The following is a 6,000-nucleotide window of genomic DNA, read 5'->3' on the forward strand; positions in this document are numbered from 1 at the left end:
TGAAGTATAACCACTACCACCACCCCCACAGCCTACAAGGATCTTGGCCTTATTGCTAATTCCTGCACCACTGAGGTAAGCACAGATCCGCACCTCAGTGTGAGTGTCAGGTCTAGACTATGACTTGGGCCATCTTCATCGGCAAAACCCCAAAAGTCCCCTACCTGTCAGTGAAGTCACTGTATCTCTCCCCACAGCCTCATCTCTGCAATGAGAAGACTCAGTTTATATATATAGTCCCACAGTGCAAGTATCAAGTAAATGAGAATGTCTTTTTGTCCATACAAGCTGCTCTTGATGGTGTTCTTAAAATAGAAAAACCCAAAAAGTTAATTATTGAGATTTTCTGTGGGACAGAACTGAGGTTCCAGTTTCTCAGAAAGCAAAAATGACTCTAGCTATGGAGAGAAAAAAAAGACAATGAGGACAGAAGTGGACTTGAAGAGAAAAAAAAAAACAAAAGGGACAAGGGTGGATGAGAGGCAGGCTAGCCCTTAGAAGGCAATGCAGAAGGAGAAACATGGTTGAGAAGTAGCCTGAAGGCCTCTGTCAAGGCCTCGTGATGCTTGATGGTTTAACTATTAGCTTAGGCTTGTCCCACTAGCTCGTATAATTTAAATCAACTAGCCTCTATTAATCTGAATTCTGCCATGTGGCTCAGTTACCTCTGCTCTGTTCTGTATGTCAAACTTCTTCAGAGTCTCCTGGCATCTTCCTGGCATAATCTACATGCCTGGATTCCTCCTCTTCCTCTCTCTCCAGAAATCCCACCTATCTCTCTTGTCCAACTATTGGCCATTCAGCTCTTTATTAAACTAATCACAATGACACATCTTCACACAATATACAAATTTCCCAAAACAAGCAGTAATTAAAAAATCTCCCAAATAAAAAAAGCCCTGGGTTAGATGGATGTAGAGTAGAATTCTATTACATGTTCTAAGAAGTAATAGCAATACTACTCAAGTTATTCCATAAGATAGAAAAGGAAGCAACTCTTCCCAAATTCTTCCTGTGGCACCAGTATTATCTTGATACTGAAACTAGATAAAGACCCAATAAAATGATATTATATGCCACTCTCTGCTGGACACAGATGCAGAAACTCTCAATAAAACATGTGTAAGCTGAATTCAAGAGCACATCAAGAAGATTGTTTACCATGTTCAAATTGGTTTCATCCCAGAGATACAGACATGTTCAACACAACTTATGTAGATCAATAAATATAATCTACCACATCAATAGACTCAATCACAGATGATCATCTTAGTAGATGCAGAAAAAGCCTTTGTCAAAATCCAGCATCCTTTTATAATAAAATTCCAGGAAACTTTAGGGATATGGAAGATAAAATTCATCACAATAAAGCAGATAGATAGATAGATAGATAGATAGATAACAAGCCTACACCCAGCATCATATCAAATGGAGAAAAATTGGAAGACTTTTCATTAATATGAAGAAAAACATAGCATGCCAACTCTCTCCATTCCTGCTCAGTAAAGTACAAGAAACCTTATCCAGAACAGTAAAACACATGAAGGAGACACAGGGGCTACAAAAGGAAAAGGGAGAAGGTGATATGATTCTATATATAAAATACCTTAAAGGTTCCCCCCAAAAAAACTCCTACAACTAATAAACACATTATGTAAAGTAGCAGTAAAAAAATTAACACAAAAATCAGTGGCTAGATTATTTACCAACAACCACCAAATCAAAAAATAATCTGGGAAACCATCTCATTTACAATAGTTACAGAAATCTTGGAATAAATTTAACTAAGGAAGTCAAATACCTGTATAATAACTTTAAGACACTAAGAGAGAACTTGAAAAGGATATCCAAAGATGGAAAGACCTCCCATGCTTATGGATTGGCAGGCGTAATACTGTGAAAATTGCCATTCTACCAAAATCAATCTACATATTCAACACAGTTTCCATCAAAATTCCAATGGAACTCTTCACAGAATTGAAAAAAATTAAAGTTTATATGGAAGTGCACACATACGAGTTCACACACACACACACACACACATCATAGCAATCCTGAACAATGAAAGAACTTCTGGAGGCATCACTAGCCCTGATTTCAAGCTGTACTGCAGAGCTGTAGCAATGAAAACAGCATATCGCCATATAAGCAGGCACTTGATCCATGGAATCTAATTGAGGACCCAGATATAAGCACATGCTCCTACAGGCAACTGGTCTTGACAAAGAGGCCAAAGGTACACACTGGAGAAAATACAGCAGCATCTTTAACAAATGGTGCTGGCCATGCAGCTATATATAGAAGGATAAAATTAGATCCTTATGTCTCAGACCTGCACAGCTCAACATCAGTTGGCTCGCCGTCTTCAGCATAACACTTGATAGCCTGAATCTTTCTAAGAGTAGAAAGGAGGGGCTAGGTTTCAGTGCATAGGCACAGAAAAGGACTTTCTGAACAGGACTCTGGCACTGCAGTCACAATAACAACTGGCAGATGGGATCACAGAAATATACAAAGCTTCCGTACAGCAAAGAACACCATCATGTGAGCGAAGAGACACTCTACAGGATGGGTAAAAACCTTTATCAGCTATACATGTGACAGAGGACTAGTATCTGGAATACACAAAGAACTAAAAAGAGAAAAAAGAAATATCAAGGGCAGAAAAAAAATAAACAATGTAAAAATGCAGCACAGAACTAAACAGGAAGTTCTCAAAAGATCAAATAGAAATGGTAAATATTTTCTAAATGTTCAGGAATTAGGGAAATGCAAATCAAAACTACTTTGAGATTTCATCTTACCCCAGTCAGAAGACTAAGATAAAAAAATATACTGGCATAGACGTGGTAATATTTATTTATTGCTGGTCAGAGTGAAAACTGGTGCAGGCACTATGGAAATCATTCTGAGAGTTCCTCAGCAAACTAGAAATAGGTCTCTCAAGAGATCCAGTTGTACCAGCCTTGGGCATATACCTAAGGGACTTTAAATTCCACTGCAGAGATTGTCTGTGTTCATTGTTGCTTCATTCATGTAGCTAGGAAATTGAAACAACCTAGCTATTTATTAACTGAGGAATTGATAACAAAAAACACTGTATATTTACACAAAAGAATATTGAGCTGTTAAGAAAAATGAAAGTATGAAATTTTCAGGTAAAGGGTTGAAACTGGATACAATCATGCTGAGTGAGGTAAGCTGGACTCAGAAAAGCATAGCCTGCACGCTTTCTCTCCTGAGTGAATGCTGCTTTGAATCTTTAGAGGTACGTGTCTCATTTGGAAGACTCAGGTCAGGAAGCTAGTAAGGGGTCATGACAGAGGTTGGGAGATTTCAAGGGGGAGGAAAATAGAATGCAGTGATCTAAAGGAAAAAGTAAATGGAAGAGGAAATGTTAAATGGGGTGGGGATGGGAGGGCAGGGTGGTGGAGGAAGAACATGGACGAATAACTAACATAAAAGACTCTTTAAAAGCTACATGTGAACCGACTACCATAAAAGTATTCCAAATACACACACACACACACACACACACACACACACACACACAAAAAAAAAAAAAGAGTTCAGATGTCTAATAATGAGGACCAGCATCCTCACTACATATATAACTGGTTACCAAATAAAATCCCCCAAAGGAAAGGGTTGCCTCTTGGTGAGTTGCTGGCCTTTAGAGTCCCATAGATCTCTCAACTTTGCAGGCTATTGCCATAGCTCTTGGTTACCCTCTAAAGCTTGAAACTAGGGCTCTATTGCTGAAGAAACCACATTCCTGAGTCACAGATCACGGAGTGATCAAGCTAGTGCTGATTTAGACTCTTCCCTGATGGTTAGCTTTTGTAATATTGGCAGGTGCTACCCACACTACTAGAGCAGAAAAGTAATCATCCATCTTTGTGAACCCCCTGAAATAAGGATTGGCCTGGCCAGAAATGCCACTGGTGTAATAGTGGCAAAAATACCGTGGGAAGAGTCAACCACTGTCTAACTGGGCTTAAGGTACATTTCTCAAAATGGAACCCCAACATGGGACAGTTATAGAGGCCAAGAACTGAGAGGCTGGATAGGTCATAGGGCCTCTAAGAGAGCCTACTATTTACTCGGCTAAGTGGTTATAATTTACTCTAAGTGATTAGAGTGTTAAATCGCATCCTTGTTACTTATTGTTACACCTGTAGATTGGCACATCTCAATGCCAGGTAGAGACACTTCTTTTTGCAATAGAACTGGGCACAACTGGGCAATGCACCAGGAATAAGAAACTGTCATATACTCAGCTCTAAATGGAACATCTATATTACAAAGTCTCCTAGGCTCGATGTCATCATGGAAGAGATGGGCTGAAAGTGTGTAAGGGTCAGAGGCAGTGAATGACCACAACAATTCAGTTTGCTGAACAACAGGGCAGTTGTACATGTGAACTCACAGTGGTTGTGATAACCATGCACAAGCCATGACAAAATCCCAACATGGAGTGGGGAGGAGGGCACAAAGCCCCACCCGTACCTGAGGAGCTATTGGTAACTAACAATTGCTGGGAGATAGAGAACTAGATCTTTCCAAGGTTATGGCCTCTGGTAGACAGATGCTCCAGCATATGCCCCACCTTTAAAGAGTATTTGAGCAGCACAAATTGGACTGCAGAGTTTTGGTTTTGGTTTTTTAAAAAAGGTTTATTTATTTATTATATATACAGTGTTCTGCCTGCATGTACAAGAGGGCACCAGATCTCATTACAGATGGTTGTGAGCCACCATGTGGGTTCTGAAAAACAAACTCAGGACCTCTGAAAGAACAGTCAGTGCTTTTAACCTCCGAACCATCTCTCCAGGCCCTGTTTTTTTTTTTTTAAAGGATACAAAATTGGGTGTGTATAGGGAGATGGGGGTGGATCCAGAAGGTGTTGGGGGGGGGGGTGGAAGTGAACAGGATCAAAGTATGTTGTATGAAATTCTCAAAGAATCAAAATATTATTTAAAACAAATATAAACAGAAAAGCAAAAACAACAGTGAATAAGACCTTCCTGTTCTGTAAGCTATAGCCCTGTAACAAACTCCAAGAGCAAGATTCAGTCTGTCATTCTTCATGTTTACAAACTTACTATATTATTCATACATACATACTATACTATACATACATACTTACTATACCATACATATATATATACTTACTACACATATATACATACTTACTATGCTATACATACATACTTACTATACATACATACATACTTACTATACTATACATACATACATACATACTTACTATACATACTTACAATACTATACTTACATATATACATACTATATATACATACATACTTACTGTACCTATTGTAGGTTCTTGTCGTCACAGGAAGGGAGACAAGGAGAGTGAGAGGCACATACAGAGAGAGACTGAGTGGGTAAGTGTTGGGAGCAGTGAGACCCCAGATCCTGAATTTCTTGTAATCCCCTGATCTGAGTGCCTACAGCTGCTCTGAGCACGAGACCTTCAGGAGTTCCTGATGGCAGGAGAGTGGTTTCTGGTGGGTTTGGCTGGAGCATGGCTATCTCTATATAATCTGCCCCTGAACACAATAAAGGGGGCATTCTTGGGGAATTCAAGGATGACCCGTGTCGCTGTCTCTCTGCCTGTGTGTGTCTGTGTATTTTAACCTCCAGCCCCCTTGCCCGAAGCTCGTGAACTGGGTGCCAGCGCACAGAGCGCAGACAGGGGGGTGCGGTGCGTGGCGGGTAAGAAGCGGAGAAAAAAATCAAAAGAAAGCAGGCAGGTATAGTTGGATGTGATTATAGTGATTCCAGTGTCACATTATTATTATATTATATTATTCAATTATTGTTAAGAGGCAAAGCCAAACCAAGGATGGTGGAACATGCCTGTTAACCCAGCTAGGTGGAGGTAAAAGAGGGTGATCACTTGAGGCCATAAGTTTGAGAACAGATTGTGCAACATAATGAGACTTGGTATTGAAAAAAAAAAGTTGACGATGGTTC

The sequence above is a fragment of the Microtus oregoni genome, unplaced genomic scaffold (genome assembly GCF_018167655.1).
Source record: "Microtus oregoni isolate MIOR12 unplaced genomic scaffold, Mior012 000004F_ref0000308, whole genome shotgun sequence".
In the NCBI taxonomy this organism is placed as follows: Eukaryota; Metazoa; Chordata; class Mammalia; order Rodentia; family Cricetidae; genus Microtus; species Microtus oregoni.